Source organism: Oncorhynchus gorbuscha, linkage group LG23 (genome assembly GCF_021184085.1).
Source record: "Oncorhynchus gorbuscha isolate QuinsamMale2020 ecotype Even-year linkage group LG23, OgorEven_v1.0, whole genome shotgun sequence".
NCBI lineage: Eukaryota > Metazoa > Chordata > Actinopteri > Salmoniformes > Salmonidae > Oncorhynchus > Oncorhynchus gorbuscha.
This window is the reverse complement of record NC_060195.1, coordinates 46218099-46242920: the sequence shown is the minus strand read 5'-3', so window position 1 is coordinate 46242920 and position 24822 is coordinate 46218099. Positions and strand designations below refer to the sequence as shown.

At 45.4% G+C, this 24822-nt stretch overlaps 1 protein-coding gene and 1 long non-coding RNA gene across 3 annotated transcripts in view; one reads left to right on the top strand and one right to left on the bottom strand.

The window, feature by feature from the left end:
* The window catches only part of LOC124011481 (tenomodulin-like), a 143058-nt gene that overhangs the window by 29280 nt on the left and 88956 nt on the right, over positions 1–24822 (bottom strand). The window lies entirely within an intron of this gene.
* LOC124011482 lies at positions 19896–23140 on the top strand. The gene is made up of 4 exons (XR_006834587.1): positions 19896–19971; positions 21683–21804; positions 22614–22677; positions 22843–23140. It is a non-coding gene; the product is annotated as an uncharacterized LOC124011482 (long non-coding RNA).

The window sequence follows — 24822 nt, the reverse complement described above, 5'->3', positions numbered from 1 at the left end:
CTTACGACAGCTTCTCGTAAGTTGACTCCGCGGTTCATTGGTCCGTTCCGTGTCTCCCAGGTCGTCAATCCTGTCGCTGTGCGACTGCTTCTTCCGCGACATCTTCGTCGCGTCCATCCTGTCTTCCATGTCTCCTGTGTTAAGCCCTTTCTTCGCACCCCGTTCGTCTTCCTCCCCCTCCCGTCCTTGTCGAGAGCGCACCTATTTACAAGGTACATAAGATCATGGACATGCGTTCTCGGGGACGGGGTCACCAATACTTAGTGGATTGGGAGGGTTACGGTCCTGAGGAGAGGAGTTGGGTTCCGTCTCGGGACGTGCTGGACCGTTCACTCATCGATGATTTCCTCCGTTGCCGCCAGGATTCCTCCTCGAGTGCGCCAGGAGGCGCCGGTGAGTGGGGGGTACTGTCATGTTTGTCATTTATTATCATGTCTTGTCCCTGTGCTCCCCATTCTGTTCGTTTCCCTCTGCTGGTCTTATTGGGTTCTTTCCCTCTTTCTATCCCTCTCTCTCCCCCTCCCCTCTCACTCTCTCGCTCTCTCTTCTCTCTATCGTTCCGTTCCTGCTCCCAGCTGTTCCTATTCCCCTAATCATCATTTAGTCTTCCCACACCTGTTCCCGATCCTTTCCCCTGATTAGAGTCCCTATTTATTCCTTTGTGTTCCGTTCCTGTCCCGTCGGTTCCTTGTTTAGTATTCACCATGCTGTGATTGCGTTTCGCCCTGTCCTGTCGTGTTTTTTGTATCGCCCTGTCCTGTCGTGTTTTTTGCCTTCATCAGATGCTGCGTGTGAGCAGGTGTCTCTGTCTACTACGGCCTGCGCCTACCCGAAGCGACCTGCAGTCTGTGGCCGCTTCTCCAGTTATTCCCCTCTACAGACTAGAGGATTTCTGTTATTCCCTGTTTGGACTTAAATAAACTCTGTTTCTGTTAAGTCGCTTTTGGGTCCTCTTTCACCTGCATGACACTGGTTCTACTTAATTCTCAATACTGGGCAATGATTATAACAATGATTCTGATCCAACCATGAATTCCTACTTTGTGTCCCTGGTCTGAAGTTCAATATGTAGGGGCTCATCATTGCCCATGAAAGGAAGTTAGGCTAGCGAGCAAACATTTTAGCCAGGACAACAAAAACTAAAAGTGTGTAGCCTACTGTATGACAGAGTCCTACACTGTTTTGGCAACATGAAAGAGACGAGGATAGGATTGGTGAGTCAACATGTTTTTTCTACTTTCGCACACACACACACACACACACACACACACACACACACACACACACACACACACACACACACACACACACACACACACACACACACACACACACACACACACACACACACACACACACACACACACACACACACACACACACACACACACACACACACACACACACACACACACACACACACAGAAATCAGTCCCACGGACAGACACATATTTAGCTTACGTTGATTAGACTAAATAGTTTTTGGTATCTTTTATTTGTCACTATATTAGACTAAGCATACAGTATATATACATAATTATGTGGACACGCCTTCAAATTAGTGGATTCGGCTATTTCAGTGACACCCGTTGCTGACAGGTGTATCAAATCGAGCACACACCCATACAATCTCCATAGGAAAACATTGGCAGTAGAATGGCCTTACTGAAGAGCTCAGTCACTTTCATGTGGCACCATCATAGGATGCTGTCTTTCCAATAAGTCAGTTCATCAAATTTCTGCCCTGCTAGAGCTGCCCCGGTCAACTGTAAGTGCTGTTATTTTGAAGTGGAAACATCTAGGAGCAACAACGACTCAGCCGCGAAGTGGTAGACCACACAAGCTCACAGAATGGAACCACCGAGTGCTGCAGCGCGTAACAATTGTCTGTCCTCAGTTGCAACACTCACCACCAAGTTCCCAACTGCCTCTGGAAGCAACGTCAGCAGAAGAACTGTTAGTCGGGAGCTTCGTGAAATGGGTTTCCATGGCCGAGCAGCCTAAGATCACCAAACGCAATGCTAAGCGTTGGGCTAGAGTGGTGTAAAGCTCGCCACCATTGGACTGTGGAAATACGTTCTCTGGAGTGATGAATCACGCTTCACCATCTGACAGTACGACATACTGTCGGATGCCAGGAGAACGCTACCTGCCCCAATACATAGTGCCAACTGTAAAGTTTGGTGGAGCAGGAATCATGGTCTAGGGCTGTTTTTCATAGTTTGGGCTAGGCTCCTCAGTTCCAGTGAAGGGAATTCTAGCATACAATGACATTCTAGACAATTATGTGTTTCCAACTTTGTGGCAACATTTTGGGGAAGACCCTTTCCTGTTTCAGCATGACAATGCCACCGTGCACAAAGTGAGGTACATACTGTCATGTTTGTCATTTATTATCATGTCTTGTCCCTGTGCTCCCCATTCTATTCGTTTCCCTCTGCTGGTCTTGTTAGGTTCTTTCCCTCTTTCTATCCCTCTCTCTCCCCCTCCCTCTCTCACTCTCTCGCTCTCTCTTCTCTCTATCGTTCCGTTCCTGCTCCCAGCTGTTCCTATTCCCCTAATCATCATTTAGTCTTCCCACACCTGTTCCCGATCCCTTCCCCCTGATTAGAGTCCCTATTTATTCCTTTGTGTTCCGTTCCTGTCCCGTCGGTTCCTTGTTTAGTATTCACCGTGCTGTGATTGTGTTTCGCCCTGTCCTGTCGTGTTTTTTTGCCTTCATCAGATGCTGCGTGTGAGCAGGTGTCTCTGTCAACTACGGCCTGCGCCTACCCGAAGCGACCTGCAGTCTGTGGCCGCTTCTCTTGTTATTCCCCTCTACAGACTAGAGGATTTCTGTGATTCCCTGTTTGGACTTGAATAAACTCTGTTTCTGTTAAGTCGCTTTTGGGTCCTCTATCACCTGCATGACAGAAGGAACCGACCAAGGAATGGACCCAGCGACTTCAGACGCTCGTTACACTGCCGTCAAGATCCAAGGAGCCATGCTCGGCAGACACGAGCAGGAATTGTCTGCTGCTCGCCATGCCGTGGAGAACCTGGCCGCTCAGGTTTCCGACCTCTCTGGACAGTTCCAGAGTCTACGTCTCGTGCCACCTGTTACTTCCTGGCCTGCCGAGCCTCCAGAACCTAGGGTTAATAACCCACCTTGCTACTCCGGGCAGCCCACTGAGTGCCGCTCCTTTCTCACGCAGTGTGAGATTGTGTTCTCTCTCCAACCCAACACATACTCTAGAGAGAGAGCTCGGGTTGCTTACGTCATTTCACTCCTTACTGGCCGGGCTCGAGAATGGGGCACAGCTATCTGGGAGGCAAGGGCTGATTGCTCTAACAAGTTCCAGAACTTTAAAGAGGAGATGATTCGGGTTTTTGACCGTTCAGTTTTTGGTAGGAGGCTTCTAGGGCCCTGGCTTCCTTATGCCAAGGTGAACGGTCCATAACGGATTATTCTATTGAGTTTCGCACTCTTGCTGCCTCTAGTGAGTGGAACGAGCCGGCGCTGCTCGCTCGTTTTCTGGAGGGCTCCACGCAGTGGTTAAGGATGAGATTCTCTCCCGGGAGGTTCCTTCAGATGTGGACTCTTTGATTGCTCTCGCCATCCGCATAGAACGACGGGTAGATCTTCGTCACCGGGCTCGTGGAAGAGAGCTCGCATCAACGGTGTTTCCCTGCTCCGCATCGCAACCATCTCCCTCCTCTGGCTTTGAGACTGAGCCCATGCAGCTGGGAGGGATTCGCATCTCGACTAAGGAGAGGGAACGGAGGATCACCAACCGCCTGTGCCTCTATTGCGGAGTTGCTGGACATTTTGTTAATTCATGTCCAGTAAGAGGCCAGAGCCCATCAGTAAGCGGAGGGCTACTGGTGAGCGCTACTACTCAGGTCTCTTCATCTAGATCTTGTACTACTATGTCGGTCCATCTACGCTGGACCGGTTCGGGTGCTACATGCAGTGCCTTGATTGACTCTGGGGCTGAGGGTTGTTTCATGGACGAAGCATGGGTTCGGAAACATAACATTCCTTTCAGACCGTTAGACAAGCCTACGCCCATGTTTGCCTTAGATGGTAGTCATCTTCCCAGTATCAAATTTGAGACACTACCTTTAACTCTCACAGTATCTGGTAACCACAGTGAGACTATTTCTTTTTTGATTTTCCGTTCACCGTTTACACCTGTTGTTTTGGGTCATCCCTGGCTAGTATGTCATAATCCTTCTATTAATTGGTCTAGTAATTCTATCCTATCCTGGAACGTTTCTTGTCATGTGAAGTGTTTAATGTCTGCCATCCCTCCCGTTTCTTCTGTTCCTACTTCTCAGGAGGAACCTGGCGATTGACAGGAGTGCCGGAGGAATATCATGATCTGCGCACGGTCTTCAGTCGGTCCCGAGCCAACTCCCTTCCTCCTCACCGGTCGTATGATTGTAGTATTGATCTCCTTCCGGGGACCACTCCTCCTCGAGGTAGACTATACTCTCTGTCGGCTCCCGAACGTAAGGCTCTCGAGGATTATTTGTCTGTGTCTCTTGACGCCGGTACCATAGTGCCTTCTTCTTCTCCGGCCGGGGCGGGGTTCTTTTGTTAAGAAGAAGGACGGTACTCTGCGCCCCTGCGTGGATTATCGAGGCTGAATGACATAACGGTTAAGAATCGTTATCCGCTTCCCCTTATGTCATCAGCCTTCGAGATTCTGCAGGGAGCCAGGTGCTTTACTAAGTTGGACCTTCGTAACGCTTACCATCTCGTGCGCATCAGAGAGGGGGACGAGTGGAAAACGGCGTTTAACACCCCGTTAGGGCATTTTGAGTACCGGGTTCTGCCGTTTGGTCTCGCCAATGCGCCAGCTGTTTTTCAGGCATTAGTTAATGATGTTCTGAGAGACATGCTGAACATCTTTGTTTTTGTCTATCTTGACGATATCCTGATTTTTTTCTCCGTCACTCGAGATTCATGTTCAGCACGTTCGACGTGTTCTACAGCGCCTTTTAGAGAATTGTCTCTACGTAAAGGCTGAGAAGTGCTCTTTTCATGTCTCCTCCGTTACTTTTCTCGGTTCCGTTATTTCCGCTGAAGGCATTCAGATGGATTCCGCTAAGGTCCAAGCTGTCAGTGATTGGCCCGTTCCAAGGTCACGTGTCGAGTTGCAGCGCTTTTTAGGTTTCGCTAATTTCTATCGGCGTTTCATTCGTAATTTCGGTCAAGTTGCTGCCCCTCTCACAGCTCTTACTTCTGTCAAGACGTGTTTTAAGTGGTCCGGTTCCGCCCAGGGAGCTTTTGATCTTCTAAAAGAACGTTTACGTCCGCTCCTATCCTCGTTACTCCTGACGTCACTAGACAATTCATTGTCGAGGTTGGCGCTTCAGAGGTAGGCGTGGGAGCCATTCTATCCCAGCGCTTCCAGTCTGACGATAAGGTTCATCCTTGCGCTTATTTTTCTCATCGCCTGTCGCCATCTGAGCGCAACTATGATGTGGGTAACCGTGAACTGCTCGCCATCCGCTTAGCCCTAGGCGAATGGCGACAGTGGTTGGAGGGGGCGACCGTTCCTTTTGTCGTTTGGACAGACCATAAGAACCTTGAGTACATCCGTTCTGCCAAACGACTTAATGCCCGTCAAGCTCGTTGGGCGTTGTTTTTCGCTCGTTTCGAGTTTGTGATTTCTTACCGTCCGGGTAGCAGGAACACCAAGCCTGATGCCTTATCCCGTCTGTTTAGTTCTTCTGTGGCTTCTACTGATCCCGAGGGGATTCTTCCTTATGGGGAATTGAAAGACAGGTTAAGCAAGCACTCACGCACACTGCGTCGCCGCGCGCTTGTCCTAGTAACCTCCTTTTCGTTCCTGTTTCCACTCGTCTGGCTGTTCTTCAGTGGGCTCACTCTGCCAAGTTAGCTGGTCATCCCGGTGTTCGAGGCACTCTTGCGTCTATTCGCCAGCGCTTTTGGTGGCCGACTCAGGAGCGTGACACGCGCCGTTTCGTGGCTGCTTGTTCGGACTGCGCGCAGACTAAGTCGGGTAACTCTCCTCCTGCCGGTCGTCTCAGACCGCTCCCCATTCCTTCTCAACCATGGTCTCACATCGCCTTAGACTTCATTACCGGTCTGCCTTTGTCTGCGGGGAAGACTGTGAGAGCCGCCAATAAACGCAGGATTAAGAGTCCAAGGTATTGTTGCGGCCAGAGAGTGTGGCTTTCCACTCGCAACCTTCCTCTTACGACAGCTTCTCGTAAGTTGACTCCGCGGTTCATTGGTCCGTTCCGTGTCTCCCAGGTCGTCAATCCTGTCGCTGTGCGACTGCTTCTTCCGCGACATCTTCGTCGCGTCCATCCTGTCTTCCATGTCTCCTGTGTTAAGCCCTTTCTTCGCACCCCGTTCGTCTTCCCTCCCCCCTCCCGTCCTTGTCGAGAGCGCACCTATTTACAAGGTACATAAGATCATGGACATGCGTTCTCGGGGACGGGGTTCACCAATACTTAGTGGATTGGGAGGGTTACGGTCCTGAGGAGAGGAGTTGGGTTCCGTCTCGGGACGTGCTGGACTGTTCACTCATCGATGATTTCCTCCGTTGCCGCCAGGATTCCTCCTCGAGTGCGCCAGGAGGCGCTCGGTGAGTGGGGGGGTACTGTCATGTTTGTCATTTATTATCATGTCTTGTCCCTGTGCTCCCCATTCTATTCGTTTCCCTCTGCTGGTCTTGTTAGGTTCTTTCCCTCTTTCTATCCCTCTCTCTCCCCTCCCTCTCTCACTCTCTCGCTCTCTCTTCTCTCTATCGTTCCGTTCCTGCTCCCAGCTGTTCCTATTCCCCTAATCATCATTTAGTCTTCCCACACCTGTTCCCGATCCCTTCCCTGATTAGAGTCCCTATTTATTCCTTTGTGTTCCGTTCCTGTCCCGTCGGTTCCTTGTTTAGTATTCACCGTGCTGTGATTGTGTTTCGCCCTGTCCTGTCGTGTTTTTTTGCCTTCATCAGATGCTGCGTGTGAGCAGGTGTCTCTGTCAACTACGGCCTGCGCCTACCCGAAGCGACCTGCAGTCTGTGGCCGCTTCTCTTGTTATTCCCCTCTACAGACTAGAGGATTTCTGTGATTCCCTGTTTGGACTTGAATAAACTCTGTTTCTGTTAAGTCGCTTTTGGGTCCTCTATCACCTGCATGACAGAAGGAACCGACCAAGGAATGGACCCAGCGACTTCAGACGCTCGTTACACTGCCGTCAAGATCCAAGGAGCCATGCTCGGCAGACACGAGCAGGAATTGTCTGCTGCTCGCCATGCCGTGGAGAACCTGGCCGCTCAGGTTTCCGACCTCTCTGGACAGTTCCAGAGTCTACGTCTCGTGCCACCTGTTACTTCCTGGCCTGCCGAGCCTCCAGAACCTAGGGTTAATAACCCACCTTGCTACTCCGGGCAGCCCACTGAGTGCCGCTCCTTTCTCACGCAGTGTGAGATTGTGTTCTCTCTCAACCCAACACATACTCTAGAGAGAGAGCTCGGGTTGCTTACGTCATTTCACTCCTTACTGGCCGGGCTCGAGAATGGGGCACAGCTATCTGGGAGGCAAGGGCTGATTGCTCTAACAAGTTCCAGAACTTTAAAGAGGAGATGATTCGGGTTTTTGACCGTTCAGTTTTTGGTAGGGAGGCTTCTAGGGCCCTGGCTTCCTTATGCCAAGGTGAACGGTCCATAACGGATTATTCTATTGAGTTTCGCACTCTTGCTGCCTCTAGTGAGTGGAACGAGCCGGCGCTGCTCGCTCGTTTTCTGGAGGGGCTCCACGCAGTGGTTAAGGATGAGATTCTCTCCCGGGAGGTTCCTTCAGATGTGGACTCTTTGATTGCTCTCGCCATCCGCATAGAACGACGGGTAGATCTTCGTCACCGGGCTCGTGGAAGAGAGCTCGCATCAACGGTGTTTCCCTGCTCCGCATCGCAACCATCTCCCTCCTCTGGCTTTGAGACTGAGCCCATGCAGCTGGGAGGGATTCGCATCTCGACTAAGGAGAGGGAACGGAGGATCACCAACCGCCTGTGCCTCTATTGCGGAGTTGCTGGACATTTTGTTAATTCATGTCCAGTAAGAGGCCAGAGCCCATCAGTAAGCGGAGGGCTACTGGTGAGCGCTACTACTCAGGTCTCTTCATCTAGATCTTGTACTACTATGTCGGTCCATCTACGCTGGACCGGTTCGGGTGCTACATGCAGTGCCTTGATTGACTCTGGGGCTGAGGGTTGTTTCATGGACGAAGCATGGGTTCGGAAACATAACATTCCTTTCAGACCGTTAGACAAGCCTACGCCCATGTTTGCCTTAGATGGTAGTCATCTTCCCAGTATCAAATTTGAGACACTACCTTTAACTCTCACAGTATCTGGTAACCACAGTGAGACTATTTCTTTTTTGATTTTCCGTTCACCGTTTACACCTGTTGTTTTGGGTCATCCCTGGCTAGTATGTCATAATCCTTCTATTAATTGGTCTAGTAATTCTATCCTATCCTGGAACGTTTCTTGTCATGTGAAGTGTTTAATGTCTGCCATCCCTCCCGTTTCTTCTGTTCCTACTTCTCAGGAGGAACCTGGCGATTTGACAGGAGTGCCGGAGGAATATCATGATCTGCGCACGGTCTTCAGTCGGTCCCGAGCCAACTCCCTTCCTCCTCACCGGTCGTATGATTGTAGTATTGATCTCCTTCCGGGGACCACTCCTCCTCGAGGTAGACTATACTCTCTGTCGGCTCCCGAACGTAAGGCTCTCGAGGATTATTTGTCTGTGTCTCTTGACGCCGGTACCATAGTGCCTTCTTCTTCTCCGGCCGGGCGGGGTTCTTTTTGTTAAGAAGAAGGACGGTACTCTGCGCCCCTGCGTGGATTATCGAGGGCTGAATGACATAACGGTTAAGAATCGTTATCCGCTTCCCCTTATGTCATCAGCCTTCGAGATTCTGCAGGGAGCCAGGTGCTTTACTAAGTTGGACCTTCGTAACGCTTACCATCTCGTGCGCATCAGAGAGGGGGACGAGTGGAAAACGGCGTTTAACACCCCGTTAGGGCATTTTGAGTACCGGGTTCTGCCGTTTGGTCTCGCCAATGCGCCAGCTGTTTTTCAGGCATTAGTTAATGATGTTCTGAGAGACATGCTGAACATCTTTGTTTTTGTCTATCTTGACGATATCCTGATTTTTTCTCCGTCACTCGAGATTCATGTTCAGCACGTTCGACGTGTTCTACAGCGCCTTTTAGAGAATTGTCTCTACGTAAAGGCTGAGAAGTGCTCTTTTCATGTCTCCTCCGTTACTTTTCTCGGTTCCGTTATTTCCGCTGAAGGCATTCAGATGGATTCCGCTAAGGTCCAAGCTGTCAGTGATTGGCCCGTTCCAAGGTCACGTGTCGAGTTGCAGCGCTTTTTAGGTTTCGCTAATTTCTATCGGCGTTTCATTCGTAATTTCGGTCAAGTTGCTGCCCCTCTCACAGCTCTTACTTCTGTCAAGACGTGTTTTAAGTGGTCCGGTTCCGCCCAGGGAGCTTTTGATCTTCTAAAAGAACGTTTTACGTCCGCTCCTATCCTCGTTACTCCTGACGTCACTAGACAATTCATTGTCGAGGTTGACGCTTCAGAGGTAGGCGTGGGAGCCATTCTATCCCAGCGCTTCCAGTCTGACGATAAGGTTCATCCTTGCGCTTATTTTTCTCATCGCCTGTCGCCATCTGAGCGCAACTATGATGTGGGTAACCGTGAACTGCTCGCCATCCGCTTAGCCCTAGGCGAATGGCGACAGTGGTTGGAGGGGGCGACCGTTCCTTTTGTCGTTTGGACAGACCATAAGAACCTTGAGTACATCCGTTCTGCCAAACGACTTAATGCCCGTCAAGCTCGTTGGGCGTTGTTTTTCGCTCGTTTCGAGTTTGTGATTTCTTACCGTCCGGGTAGCAGGAACACCAAGCCTGATGCCTTATCCCGTCTGTTTAGTTCTTCTGTGGCTTCTACTGATCCCGAGGGGATTCTTCCTTATGGGCGTGTTGTCGGGTTAACAGTCTGGGGAATTGAAAGACAGGTTAAGCAAGCACTCACGCACACTGCGTCGCCGCGCGCTTGTCCTAGTAACCTCCTTTTCGTTCCTGTTTCCACTCGTCTGGCTGTTCTTCAGTGGGCTCACTCTGCCAAGTTAGCTGGTCATCCCGGTGTTCGAGGCACTCTTGCGTCTATTCGCCAGCGCTTTTGGTGGCCGACTCAGGAGCGTGACACGCGCCGTTTCGTGGCTGCTTGTTCGGACTGCGCGCAGACTAAGTCGGGTAACTCTCCTCCTGCCGGTCGTCTCAGACCGCTCCCCATTCCTTCTCAACCATGGTCTCACATCGCCTTAGACTTCATTACCGGTCTGCCTTTGTCTGCGGGGAAGACTGTGAGAGCCGCCAATAAACGCAGGATTAAGAGTCCAAGGTATTGTTGCGGCCAGAGAGTGTGGCTTTCCACTCGCAACCTTCCTCTTACGACAGCTTCTCGTAAGTTGACTCCGCGGTTCATTGGTCCGTTCCGTGTCTCCCAGGTCGTCAATCCTGTCGCTGTGCGACTGCTTCTTCCGCGACATCTTCGTCGCGTCCATCCTGTCTTCCATGTCTCCTGTGTTAAGCCCTTTCTTCGCACCCCGTTCGTCTTCCCTCCCCCCTCCCGTCCTTGTCGAGCGCACCTATTTACAAGGTACATAAGATCATGGACATGCGTTCTCGGGGACGGGGTTCACCAATACTTAGTGGATTGGGAGGGTTACGGTCCTGAGGAGAGGAGTTGGGTTCCGTCTCGGGACGTGCTGGACTGTTCACTCATCGATGATTTCCTCCGTTGCCGCCAGGATTCCTCTCGAGTGCGCCAGGAGGCGCTCGGTGAGTGGGGGGGTACTGTCATGTTTGTCATTTATTATCATGTCTTGTCCCTGTGCTCCCCATTCTATTCGTTTCCCTCTGCTGGTCTTGTTAGGTTCTTTCCCTCTTTCTATCCCTCTCTCTCCCCCTCCCTCTCTCACTCTCTCGCTCTCTCTTCTCTCTATCGTTCCGTTCCTGCTCCCAGCTGTTCCTATTCCCCTAATCATCATTTAGTCTTCCCACACCTGTTCCCGATCCCTTCCCCTGATTAGAGTCCCTATTTATTCCTTTGTGTTCCGTTCCTGTCCCGTCGGTTCCTTGTTTAGTATTCACCGTGCTGTGATTGTGTTTCGCCCTGTCCTGTCGTGTTTTTTTTGCCTTCATCAGATGCTGCGTGTGAGCAGGTGTCTCTGTCAACTACGGCCTGCGCCTACCCGAAGCGACCTGCAGTCTGTGGCCGCTTCTCTTGTTATTCCCCTCTACAGACTAGAGGATTTCTGTGATTCCCTGTTTGGACTTGAATAAACTCTGTTTCTGTTAAGTCGCTTTTGGGTCCTCTATCACCTGCATGACACATACAGAAATAGTTTGTTGAGATTGGTGTTGAAGAACTTGACTGGCCTGCACAGAGCCCTGCAGAGACCTCAAACACCTCTCTTCAGATCATTGACCAGGTCCTGCCGTGTAGTTCTGGGCTGATCCCTCACCTTCCTCATGATCATTGATGCCCCACGAGATGAGATCTTGCATGGAGCCCCAGACCGAGGGTGATTGACCGTCATCTTGAACTTCTTCCATTTTCTAATAATTGTGCCAACAGTTGCTGCCTTCTCACCAAGCTACTTGTCTATTGTCCTGTAGCCCATCCCAGCCTTGTGCAGGTCTACAATTTTATTCCTGATGTCCTTACACAGCTCTCTGGTCTTGGCCATTGTGGAGAGGCCATTGGCCATTGTGTTTGATTGAGTGTGTGGACAGGTGTCTTTTACACAGGTAACGAGTTCAAACAGGTGCAGTTAATACAGGTAATGAGTGGAGAACATGAGGGTGTCACGCCTTGGTCTTAGTATTTTGTGTTTTCTTTATATATTTGGTCAGGCCAGGGTGTGACATGGGTTATTGTGGTGTGTTTTTTTTACTTGGGGTTTTGTGGGGCGTCGACGTAGTCTATGCCTGCCTGAGGCGGTTCTCAATCAGAGTCAGGTGATTCTCGTTGTCTCTGATTGGGAACCATATTTAGGCAGCCATATTCTGTGAGTGTTTTCGTGGGTGAGTGTTCCTATCTTTGTGTTTGCACCAGATAGGGCTGTTTCAGTTTTCATTATTTCATTTAATTATTTTTGTAGTTTCTGTATGTATAGGTTTTTTCTTCATTAAAATATCATGAATCATCATCACGCTGCATTTTGGTCCGATCCTTGTTCTACCTCTTCGTCAGAGGAGGAGATAGAAGAGAGCCATTACAGAGGGCTTCTTAAAGAAAAACTAACATGTCTGTGAGAGCCGGAATTCTAACTGATTGGTAGGTGATCAAATACTTATGTTATGCAATAAAATGCAAATTAATTACTTAAAAATCATACAATGTGATTTTCTGGATTTTTCTGGATTCCGTCTCTCACAGTTGAAGTGTACCTATGATAAAAATGATACAGACCTCTACATGCTTTGTAAGTAGGAAAACCTGCAAAATCGGTAGTGTATCAAATACTTGTTCTCCCCACTGTAGGTTGCAATATTGCTTTTCCTCCCCTGGCTTGGCTTCCAAAGGGATTTTATCCACGCACCGCTACTGCTTCATATACCTGTAGCCTTCCAATAGCATTTAACCAGGCTAAATACACCATCACCCCCCCTTTAAAATTGGTGGCAAGGCTGTTATAAGCCAAAGAGAAATACTGTAGTACAAAGATTTGAGGCCAATACACACTTGATGCAATCACATTGATTTCTGTCATATTCTTCAAAGCATCGTGTCCGAAGTAACACACAACACATGACCAATGCAAGAAATACACCACTGCAGTGAACGGCGTCCGGCATGGTGACATTTGTAAAGTGCCAAAGTATTCATAAGCACGACCAGAGATAACACTGAGTCATTGTTGATACATTGCTATTGACAAACCACAAGTTCAAATTAAGATTTGCACATCCATAGAGGCTGCGTAAGTACTCTGTGAGTAGCTACATCGAATAAATGGTACTTTGAATACGTGGCTTGGATATTATTTTTATTTTTTACTTGGCCGTAACTTGGTGCACTGGTTGTTTATCACGACACCTTGCTTATGGACTGTTCATGGTTATGCATGGCTGGCTGTTAAAATTCCCTGTCTACAAAAATGATTCATGCCCACAAGCTGAAAACGACGCTATTAATATTTATGTGGAGTGTGGTGTTATAATGAGAAATACATGTTGCCGAGTTCATCTTCGACTGTTGTGGTGGTGAAACAAAGCGCCCCATACTGTACCAATGAGAGAGTTGATTAATGGATACAAGAAGGTGGCCAATGAAATCAATTAAGATTAATATTCCCAATCAACAAAAATAACCCAAGCCCTGTGAAAAATATAGTTTCTTTCTGGTGTTTATGACTACAATGTCCCTGTCTGATGCTCATATGTTGGTCTATGGTCTAGTGACTACAGTAACACTAGTTAAAGCTCTATAACATGGTCACTAACACATAATCCTTTTGACATTTTAAATGATCTGCCCCACTTATTACCAGGCTCTAGAATAGGGGAGCAATAATGATTTAATGGGATATAATTCTTAACAGAAGATCACAGCAAGTATGGCTCTGCAATATAAATAACCATTAACATGGATCACAATGGCCTTGGCTCAGAAAGGAACCCAAACTTTAAAACCGTAAGACGCAGCCAAATGAAGATTGGAGATGATATTCAAGTATCTATCATCCTCACCACCATTGAGTGTCTTCACAAGAAACCGAGAGTGGCCTTCACTTGTAACTTCACTTTATTATCTGCTCAGCCTTTACAACCAATTACCAAAAAACAAATTCTTCCAGATGTACATGCTCGGCAACCGAAGCCTGACTGGCTCACAAAAGACCCAGACGTTGCAAGGAAGTAATGATAGTGAAAGTTAATTAGCTTTCTCTACGACTTCACGTAGGCGGGGAGGCCAATATTCAGGGATGACATTAGTTCAAGGTGTAGCTAATGCAGGTACAAAGACTGTTGGGCTCTCATATTATAAAGGTTCTGTTCAGTACATCCTGAGAACTCCTGAAGAAATATCATAATGATTAGCACTCGATCGGGTTGGCTATTCAGAAATGCCATATAATTAATTTGAAGGTTCAGATTCAACGCTGTTTTAAGTATTGAAACTGTTCTGAATAACATACCTAAAACCCATGAAGTATAAGAAATATAACTTATCAAAACAATGAAATTAAGTTTAAGGAACAATTTAAAAAAGTTAATGAATTAGTCTTGTCAGTTTCAGGCAAGCAAAAAAATGGGTAGCAATTAGTTATAGCCCCACGCAATAAAGCATTTATAATGTATGAGTAAATAGTTAAATAATTTATGAATCTTTACTCCATTCGTAAGATGTTTAATATAGGTCCTTATAGACGGCAGGTAGCCTGGCAGGGTAGGAGCGTTGGACCAGTAACCGAAAGGTTGCTGGATCGAATCTGTCATTCTGACCCTGTTCCCTGGGCGCCGATGACGTGGATGTCGTTTAAGGTAGACCCCCTCACCTCTGATTCAGAGGGGTTGGGTTAAATGCGGAAGATACATTTCAGTTGAATGTATTCAGTTGTAGAACTGACTGAGGAATCCCACTTTCCCCTTATAAACCATTTACTAATCAGTAGTTAATTAAGTATTTTTGTGTGGCCTCAAAGTGTGAGCTATTTATACTTTATAAATATATACTTTAAAAAATATTTTGAGTGACCAGAGTAATTTCTCACAAAAAGATGGACAGGCCATAGACATTCCAGAAGTACCTGACGCTCCTGAACGTCTCAAAATGCCAGTCACACTGTTGTAATAGTGTGATGTGTAACTTCAGACCCACTCTATGCTAAGTAACGTTAAGCTTGTTGTCCAAAAATGCTAACATTAGTATTTCTTGGCTGTGACTGTTCTACCAAAAAAAAAAGTGTTTATTGCAGTAACTCCTTAGAGCAGTCCATGGACTGTTTTAGGTAAGGAAACAAATCTGAATACATCATTTCACTGAACTATCACATTACGTTTAAAGAGTTGCTACCTTTAAAAGGACCAGTTAAAGTGCTGCCAAACAAAGCCATGTGTGAAAATAGTCTGTGGTTAAAAGTAGAAGACCTAAGGACTGCAAACATTTAAGGTTTAACATTATCAACACACAATCACAGATTATCGTGAAAGACACACATTATTTTAAACGTCTGGTGGACACGAGAAAATTGTCACAGATTTTGAATAAGTTTTGTGATTTCAAATCGAATCAAATCTAACTTTATTGGTGACATAATCGTTTAGCAGATGTTGATGCGAGTGTAGCGAAATGCTTGTGCTTCTAGTTCCGACAGTGTAGTAATATCTAACAAGTAATCTAACAATTCCCCAACAACTACCTAATACACACAAATCAAAAGGGGTGAATGTGAATATGTACATATAAGTATATGGATGAGCAATGGCCGAGCGGCATAGGCAAGGTACAGTAGATGGAATTAAATACAGTAAATACAATTTCTTGTTAATTTAACAAACTGTAGTTTTGGCAAGTTGGTTAGGACATCTAATTTGTGCATGACACAAGTCATTTTTCCAACAATTGTTTACAGATTATTTCACTTGTAATTCACTGTATCACAATTCCAGTGGGTCATAAGTTTATATACACTAAATTGACTGTGCCTTTAAACAGCTTGAAAAATTCAAAAAAATGATGTCATGGCTTTAGAAGCTTCTGATAGGCTAATTGACATAATTTGAGTCAATTGGGGGTGTAGGCTACTAAATACTAATTGAGTGTATGTAAACTTCTGACACACTGGGAATGTGATGAAAGAAACAAAATCTGAAATAAATCATTCTCTGTACTATTATTCTGACATTTCACATTCATTTCACATTCTGATCCTAACTGACCTAAAACAGGGAATTTTTACTTGGATTAAATATCAGGAATTGTGAAAAACTGAGTTTAAATGTATTTGGCTGAGGTGTATGTAAACTTCTGACTTCAACTGTACATGTGATATGATTAATGTAAGATATGCAAACATTATTGAAGTGGCATTATTTAAAGTGTCATTGTTAAAATGACTAGTTATCCATTTATGAAAGTGTTCAGTGATTGGGTCTCAATGCAGGCAGCAGCCTCTCTGAGTTAGTGATTGCTGTTTAGCAGTCTGATGGCCTTGAGATAGAAGCTGTTTTTCAATCTCTCGGTCTCAGCTTTGATGCACCTGTACTGACCTCGCCTTCTGGATGATAGCGGGGTAAACAGGTAGTGGCTCGGTTGGTTGTTGTTATTGATGATCTTTTTGGCCTTCCTGTGACATCGGTGCTGTAGGTGTCATGGAGGGCAGGTAGTTTGCCCTCGGTTATACGTTGTGCAGACCGCACCACACTGTGGAAAGCCTTGCGGTTCAGGGCGGTACAGTTGCCATACCAAGCTGTGAAACAGCCTGACAGGATGCTTCCGATTGTGCATCTGTAAAGGTTTGTCAGGGTTTTGGGTGACAAGCCAAATTTCTTCAGCCTCCTGAGGTTGAAGAGGCGCTATTGCGCCTTTTTACTATGCTGTCTGTGTGGGTGGACCATTTCAAAATGATCCGTGATGTGTACGCCGAGGAACTTTAAACTTTCCACGTTCTACATTGCTGTCCCTTCAATGTGGATAGGGGGGTGCTCCCTCTGCTGTTTCCTGAAGTCCATGATCATCTCCTTTGTTTTGTTGACGTCTCCTTTGTTTTGTTGAAGATTTGATTTGTAATAGTTGGTTGAACATACTTACTGCAAATCATACATGTAACATTTCTACCTCAAACACATATCAGTAATAATCAAGGAATAAAATCCACAAGAGAAACTGTCTTATCCGGACAGCTTTTGTGTGCTGGCTACATCTCCCTATTTTATGATTAGTTTGTGGTCGCGAGGTTGAAACAATTAGCAAAACACTCACATTCCAACTCTTCCTTACGTCCTTGCAACAGTCGTTTTACAACAGTTTTCTGAATAAAATTGTTACATATTAGGACTAAGTATTTCTGTCCCATGGGGTTTTCCGTAGCAGTAGTTCTAATGCTTTGCACTATGGGTATTGAAGTCAATTGTTAGATGACTTCCTGAAGTATTTTAAGAAGTACAACTTTCAGTGAAGAACTCAGTGGATAGAGCTGAAGAGATGGAGGAAGTGGATACAGAGTTTGAATCAAGCAGCGAGTTGAGCAAAGTTGGGGAAGATCAATGTCCTGAACGGACAACAGTAGTGTTAAACATTTTTACAAAAATAAAATTGTATAAAATTGGAGTGCAGGATATGTTTTTGAATGATAACGGATTGTTTGTTGTTGGGATGAGTTTGTTGAGTAAGGATGCATATGTGGGAGACCCATTTGAGGTGTGAAATGGTGAAGTATGCGCTGGGAGAAGTGAAGTCAATCAGAGTGACCAGGAGTGGTCTTATTCTGATTAATTGTATTTCTGAAGAACAGAGGAGATTGTCATGGGCCTCGAAACAAATTGGGACAACAGATGTATTGTGCTTTGAACTTCAGAGCAAAGCACTCATCAAAGGAGTCATCTCAGGGATGATGACGTACAATACCAGAATAATAGTGAAGACATCAAAACCATGAAATAACACATATTGAATCATGTGAACTCATCAGACCAAAGGACAGATTTCCACCGGTCCACAGTGGTTCTTGCCATAATGGACTTGGTCCAAATAGGGCTATCTCCTGTAACCACCCGTACCTTGTCACAACACAACTGATTGTCTCAAATGCATTAAGAAGGAAAGAAATTCGAAAATTGTCATCAAGGCAAAGGGTAGCTACTTTGAAGAATCTCCAATATATTTGGATTTGTTTTTGGTTACCACATGACTCCATATGTGTTATTTCAAAGTTTTGACATCTTCACTATAATTCTACAATGTAGAAAATAGTAAAAAATAAAGAAAAACGTTGAATGAGTAGGTGTGTGTCACGCCCTGACCTTAGAGAGCTGTTTTATTTCTCCATTTGGTTAGGTCAGGGTGTGATGTGGGGTGAGCATTCTATGTTCTATTTTCTATGTTTTGTATTTCTTTGTTTTTGCCGGGTTCTCAATCAGGGACAGCTGTCTATCGTTGTCTCTGATTGGGAACCATACTTAGGCAGCCCTTTTTCCCACCTGTGATTGTGGGTAGTTAACATTGTTTGTGGCACTTAGCCCTGTTGAGCTTCAAGGTCGTTTTCTTGTTTTGTTGGCGACATTTATCTTAAATAAAAATACATGTACGCTCACCACGCTGCACCTTGGTCTATTTCATTTGACGGCCATGACAGAACTACCCACCACCAAAGAACCAAGCAGCGTGGTCAGGAGGAGAGGACACGACGGAAACCTGAGAGGCAGCCCCAAAATATATATATATATATTTTTTTTGGGGGGGGGGCAGATGACGTGGGCGTCGGCGCTGAGGGGTGAGTCCGAGACGAGGAGGAATACTTGAGCGAGGAGTGGTTGAGCGAGGAGTGGTTGGCAGTGGAGAGGGACGAAAGAGTTTGGAGGGGTTGGAGTCTGGAACAAGACAGTCGCTTAGTATATCAGTATATCCTGTGCCAGCACCACACACCCGGTCTCCTGTACGTCTGCCCAGCCCGGTAAGCCCTGTGCCAACTCTACGCACCCGGCCTCCAGTGGGGATCCATGGCCCAAAGCCTCCAGTGGTGATCCATGACACGAAGCCTCCAGTGACGATCCATGGCACAAAGCCTCCAGTGATGATCCATGGCACGAAGCCTCCAGTGATGATCCATGGCAAGAAGCTCCAGTGGTGATCCATGGCAAGAAGCCTCCAGTGATGATCCATGGCACGAAGCCTCCAGTGATGATCCATGGTAAGAAGTCTCCAGTGATGATCCATGGCAAGAAGCCTTCAGTGATGATCCATGGCAAGAAGCCTCCAGTGATGATCCATGGCAAGAAGCCTCCAGTGATGATCCATGGCACAAAGCCTCCAGTGATAATCAATGGCACGAAGCCTCCAGTGATGACCCATGGCACGAAGCCTCCAACGATGACCCATGGCACGAAGCCTCCAACGACGGTCTCCAGTCCGGAGCCTCCTAGCGACGGGCTCCAGTCTGGAGCCTCCAGCGACGGCCTCCAGTCCGGGGCCCGCAACGAGGGCATCCAGTCCGGGGCCCGCAGAGAAGGTCGGCGGCGAGGGTCCCAACACCATTTTTTACAGAACATTTTTTGATTTAGTTTATTCGTATTTTTTTTATTTTTTTTAAACATTTTTGGGGTATCGTGTTTCCATCCTGCACAGTAGGTGGCGGGAGGCACACTAAATTGTGACTTCCCCATCCCCATTCCTGAATTAGACTAAATTTAACAAAGGAACTGGCGATGAGGTTTGATGGAATTATGCTGCATTTTTCCAGGATGATGACAGTGATAAAAGTAAGATCTTTCATCGTTGAATCCGCCATTTGTTGACTGAATGCTGCATTGTGCTTGAGCCTCAAGGGGGAGGAGAGTAGTTGCAACAGAGTGAATGAAAATAAATGGAGAAACAGGAAGTCAAAGTTAGTAAAAGTTCTAACATGTAGAAGAAAATCATAAAAAAACTGGAGGATGAAGTAGTAAGTTATAACTAGTATAAGGAATTTACTAGCAAACCTGATAGCAAAGAAGGACATGTGAGAGGGTCTTTAATAGGAGCATTTGGTCAGTTTGATGAAACAGTGGAGCAATGGGAGTGTCTACACAGAACATTTGAGATGTGACAGCCAATGGCAATAAAGATGAATTAAAGTGGCAACATTCGTTAGTGTGAAGGGAGCTAAAATGTTTAACTTGCTAAGGAGCTTGGTTCATCCTGAGAAACTATGGGATAATAATGACAGAAACATGTGAGTTTGTATCTTGAATTTCGTGGTCGCACATTGAACGTCGTTGTTGCAAGTACCATACGATTCACAAATGTGTAATTTAATTTCGCAAGCTTGTATCATGTTTTGTGAAAAATGTAACAAAACGGTCGCAAACTTGTGAAGTCCATTTACGACTATGAATATTAGGCTGTGAATCAAAAAGAAACGTGCAGATATATATATTTTTTTTTTATCTGCGCAAGCTCTGAGTTCCGCCATTGTTGTCACGTTACCTAGAGGTTCAAAAGCCTGTAGAAAGTTTTGTAAGTTTGTAGAAAGAGATTCGCAAGTAAAAGAGACTGGTTTGAGCAGTGTTGGTAGCAGGACCTTTTACTCCTGACCAATCAGCCAAAACCACAGTCACCAATTGCTGCACAATTGGCTGGATTGACCCATCAATCAAATCTCAGGAAGTAGCTTGAAGAGGAGAAGTCGTAAGCTACCCATGAAAGGCAACCAGACTAGAGAGTGTACTGTACGTTCGTTGATGGAAGATGGTGGAAACTGAGGTCTTTGAAACTGAGTCGAGTGAAGCTAATAGTACAGAAAGTGAGAATAAGTGGGTAACAGTGGTGAAGAAAAAGGGAAACATATAAGTAAAGCTATGTTGGTAAATAGGAAACCACTAGACTCGTTTTTGGTCAGGGTTTTGGATGAATGCTACAGGAGAAATCCATCTAACGTCTCCTGTAATGTGGTAGAATAAAGTGTGGAGTCAGTGAGAGCCAGTGTCGTAACACATCAGGCCATGATTGGGAGTCTGCCATAAGGCGGCGCACAATTGGCCCAGCGTCATCTGGGTTTGGCCGGGGTAGGCCGTCATTGTAAATAAGTTTTTTAATTTGTTTTTTAACTGGCTTGCCTTGTTAAATAAAGGTCAAAAAATAAAAGGGGGTTATTTCCTGGGTGGCGCAAGAAATAAAGGCAGAGGATAATAACTGAAGACATCGATGGAGTGGTTGGCGCTCGTCGACTGACCTGTATGGTGGATGGAGAAAAAAAGTTGACTTCATCCATGCTACTGTTCTTTGATAAAGAGTCTCTCCCTTCTCATATCAAGTTAGGATTCATTGTATACCCTGTAAGAGCTTTTGTGCACAAGCCCCTTCAGTGTCATACATGTAAAAGATTTGGTCATGTGTCAAGTGTGTGCAGAAGGGAAGAATATCGTATGCTAGATGAAGGGAAATGTTGCAACTGTGGAGGTGAACATGCACCTGAATTATTGGAGTGCCCTGTGAGGTGGCAAGGGTAAGGAGTGTCCAGCGTGTCTCCTATCTGGAGGCGGTGAGAAAATTGGAAGGAACGAGAGGCGGGGAAGAAGCAATGGTAGTAGAGCCAACAAGACCAGTGATGGTTTTTCATCAACGAGGGATAGTGAAATGTTACATGTTAAAAAGGTGGACTTTGCATTATTTATTGCAATGGTAATAAACTGTACAGCAGAAGCGGAGAAGAAGTCTAAGAAAATTGGAATCATTGTGAATGTAGCTGAACATTTTTTAGGGTCTTCACGTTTTTACAGCCGAGGCAGTGCAAGGAATCCTGCCAGTGAATGTAGCCCCATCACAGGCCCCTGAGCCTTCTTATTCTTTATGTTTTTTAGTTGACGTGTTTTACTATGTATGATGACGTTTTACCCCTTTCCCGGAACGTTTTTATTAAGTTTCTTATTCAATACCCCGTCCAGCTGGTGGCGGTAATGCACCCTTAACAATGGATGCCAACCGTCGTTAAACCCCATCAAAGAAGAACAGAGTAATGTTAACGCTACTCCGCCTGAAGTACTAAAAGAAAGCTATCTACTTGAAGGTAATAATCTCTTATGTGTACATGGATTTCTTGGGTGAAAACACATAACAGTAGTTTGTTCATCATATGAAATATAAATGGTACATTTCTACTTAACTTTAGCTACTGGCTTCTGACATTCATCCTAGCTTCACTATCAACTGGCTACCGTTAGCTTCATCATGCAGCTTTAGATGCGAGGGGAAAACAACTTCACACCTAACAGGTGTGGCATATCAATAAGCTGATTGAACAGCTGCACCTTGAGGAGTATTGTCTTTAATAAAGCCCTTTTGTGGGGGAAAACTTGGCTGGACCTGGCTCCCCAGTGGGTGAGCCTATGACCTCCAAGGCCCACCCATGGCTGCACCCCTGCCCAGTCATGTGAAATCCATAGAGTAGGGCCTAATGAATTTATTTCAATTGATTGATTTCCTTACACTATAAACTGTATCTCAGTAAAATCTTTGAAATTGTTGCATGTTGAGTTCATATTTTTGTTCAGTATAGAATTGGGGAAAAACTCCCACCATCATCACATCATGATGTTAGGATTCTAGAAAAACTAAAATGATATATTTGCTAGCTATATTTCAAATACTTTTCTTAATGACTTTTGAACTCTTTTGACAAACTACTTAATTACACTGCCTGTTTTTGATTGAAAAAGTTGTCAAGAAGTATGCCCCTCCTGCAAATAGGCTGCATTGTTTTGGTATAATTATGGCTGAATAGTCTTGTGCATATTTACAAGTGTCTAATTAGCCTAGTTAGCCGAATTACTGACTAGGCTTATTGTTATTCATGTTTTTGTTATTATTGCATTTCAGGTAGAAGAGGGAGTAAGATGACAAGAAAGTAGAACGCTGCCAGACAGCCACAGGATCTCTAGAGGTATTACAGTCAATGCTTATGAATTGGATATTGTATGTGAATTGCCCATTTATATCAAATAACACTAACAGAATGGTGTGATTGTTCAGCAACATGTGCAGTAAATACTAACATGGCTTCGGTGATGAAAGGTACATCATGTATTTATTGTCATCTCTCCATCAGGCCTATGCATGCTGTGACATGAGCCTGGATGGGGACTCATATGCTTCCAGCTGCCAGACTGAATACTGGGGCCTTCAGTGGTACCTTACCTGACATTACAGCAAGAGACTCCTTATCTCTGTTTCGCGGCCATTTAACATCAACATGTATTTTATGTATTTCATTCATACAAACTGCTACAGACACAATAACAGACTTATATTCACTTTTCTATTTGTCCTATTCTTCAGGATTGTCTGGGATATACAGTGGGGCAAAAAAGTAAAAAGATGAGAGAGGCCTGTAATTTTCATCATAGGTACACTTCAAATATGACAGACAAAATGAGAAAAAAATCCAGAAAATCACATTGTAGGATTTTTAATGAAGTTATTTGCAAATTATGGTGGAAAATAATTATTTGGTCAATAACAAAAGTTTATCTCAATACTTTGTTATATACCCTTTGTTGGCAATGACAGAGGTCAAACGTTTTCTGTAAGTCTTTTTCACACACTGTTGCTGGTATTTTGGCCCATTCCTCCATGCAGATCTCCTCTAGAGCAGTGATGTTTTGGGGCTGTTGCTGGGCAACACAGACTTTCAACTCTCTGCAAAGATTTTATATGGGGTTGAGACCTGGAGACTGGCTAGGCCACTCCAGGACCTTGAAATGCTTGTTACGAAGCCACTCCTTCGTTGCCCAGGCGGTGTGTTTGGGATCATTGTCATGCTGAAAGACCCAGCCACGTTTCATCTTCAATGCCCTTGCTGATGGAAGGAGGTTTTCACTCAAAATCTCATGACACATGGCCCCATTCATTCTTTACTTTACACGGATCAGTCGTCCTTTGCAGAAAAACAGCCCCAAAGCATGATGTTTCCACCCCCATGCTTCACAGTAGGTATGGTGTTCTTTGGATGCAACTCAGCATTCTTTGCCCTCCAAACACGATGAGTTGAGTTTTTACCAAAAAGTAATATTTTGGTTTCATCTGACCATATGACATTCTCCCAATCTTCTTCTGGATCATCCAAATGCTCTCTAGCAAACTTCAGACGGGCCTGGACATGTACTGGATTAAGCAGGGGGACACGTCTGGCACTGCAGGATTTGAGTCCCTGGTGGTGTAGTGTGTTACTGATGGTAGGCTTTGTTACTTTGGTCCCAGCTCTCTGGAGGTCATTCACTAGGTCACCCCGTGTGGTTCCTGGATTTTGCTCACCGTTCTTGTGATCATTTTGACCCCACGGGTGAGATCTTGCATGGAGCCCCAGATCGAGGGAGATTATCAGTGGTCTTGTATGTCTTCCATTTCCTAACAATTGCTCCCACTGTTGATTTCTTCAAACTAAGCTGCTTACTTTTTGCAGATTCAGTCTTCCCAGCCTGGTGCGGGTCTACAATTTTGTTTCTGGCGAGTGAGTAATGTGCCGTCCAATGTACCAGTCTAGCTATGGTTTTGTACTGCTGCTGCTTATTTTATGGCAAGGTTTACAAATAACAATAAATACAAATTATATACTTACTCATGATATACAAAGTTTTAGAACTTCTAGTCATTCAAGGGTTTTTCTTTATTTTACTATTTTCTACATTGTAGAATAAGAAATAACACATTTGGAATCACATGGTAACCAAAAAAGTGTTAAACAAATCAAAATATATTTTATATTTGAGATTCTTCAAATAACCATCCTTCGCCTTGACAGCTTTGCACACTTTTGGCATTCTCTCAACCAGCTTCATGTGGTAGTCACCTGGAATGCATTTCAATTAACAGGTGCACCTTCTATAAAGTTCATTTATGGAATTGATTTCCTTCTTAAGGCTTGTCAACAACATCCGGTGAAATTGAAGGGTAAGCAATTCAAATAAATAATCTTAACATTAAACATTTCTGAACATACAAGTATCTTTACAGCTTACATTCCTGTTAATCTAACTGCCTTGTCCGATTTACAATAGGCATTACAGCGAAAGCATACCATGCGATTGTT